The following is a 1,352-nucleotide window of genomic DNA, read 5'->3' on the forward strand; positions in this document are numbered from 1 at the left end:
CCAGTACATATTTTTTTTAATTTGTGTTATTTAACTTTTAAATGGCCTTTTCCCGGACACGAATTATGCCATTCCAATGACCAGCTGATCATAGCATCCAAATAGGCCCTCAAGTGCACCATTTGCTCCAGTTCTAAATGTCTTTATACTACCAGAAGCACTCTCCAAATCGACCGCTCATTCTTTTGCCATGGCTTCTCTATTTCTAAGTTCTGAACTTTAATTCACTTTCTAGTTAGCTGGATGGGAGAAGAGATGCTGGGGATTTTGGAAAGAGAACAAAATATAAATTGTCGTCCACAACGTTACTTCTCAATCCAAGGCCAGCAGCAATGGCACCTCCTGGGAGCATTTTGTAATGCAGACCCTCATGCCCCACCTCAGGCAACTGAATCAGAATCTGCACATTAACGAGATTCCCAGGAAATCCATATGCCCGTTGACGTTTAAGAAGAACAGGTAAAGGACACCAGTGCTCAAAGGGGGCGGCCTATTGTAGTCACCTTGATAGAAAGTACTGATGCCTGGCTTCCCCTGGGAAGATTTTGATTCAATTGGCCTGACGTCTGGCCTGGGTGTCAGGGTTTTTTAAAGCTCCCAGCTCATTCTAATGTGCAGAAAACTTTGCAAACCACTGGTCAAGGAGAGTGGAGGAGTAAATAGCCTGGGGCAGTTGTTCTCAACATTTGGTGCGTGTCACCACCAAATAAAACAATAAAGCAACACAGAGGACCAGGCTGCTGACTAGGTCAGTCCCCGAGCCTTTGTCTGTATCATGATTCACAGTTGATTCTGACAAACACCAGTGTTTCAGAACCCCTGGAGCAGTAAAGGATGAGTAATCACTGGGCAGCTGGAAGGGCCTCTGACGTTTCCCGGAGATTTCCCTTGCGTTCTGTTTATTTATGACTGAGTTAGAATCCTGATATAAGCATTAGTATGACTTATTCCCTTTCTGTTTTATCAAGTAATGTATGTCAAGCACTGATTTTTCCAGGCATTAAATTATGGCCTGTTTGCTAGACTAGTGTTACCAAGAACATTATTTTATATGTAATCTTCAAAGAAACAAAATCCAGACATTTTAAATCATGTATTCATATAATTTCTTTCCCTCTGTTCTCAGAACATACATAAAAATTTGCATGTGCAAATATATTTAGATTTATAGACTGATAGAGCTAAAGTGGCTCTTATGGATAATCTAATCTGTCATTTTCAGTTGAGGACAAGGAAGACCAGAAGGCATAAGTGAGCACCCCAAGATCACACAGAGAATGGCAGAATATGAGCAATAGCTCTGCTAATTTTTAGAAGTTTTTGAGTAGGCAAACCTGCTACATCAGCCTAAA

This window comes from Myotis daubentonii, chromosome 4, assembly GCF_963259705.1.
Source record: "Myotis daubentonii chromosome 4, mMyoDau2.1, whole genome shotgun sequence".
Lineage (NCBI taxonomy): Eukaryota > Metazoa > Chordata > Mammalia > Chiroptera > Vespertilionidae > Myotis > Myotis daubentonii.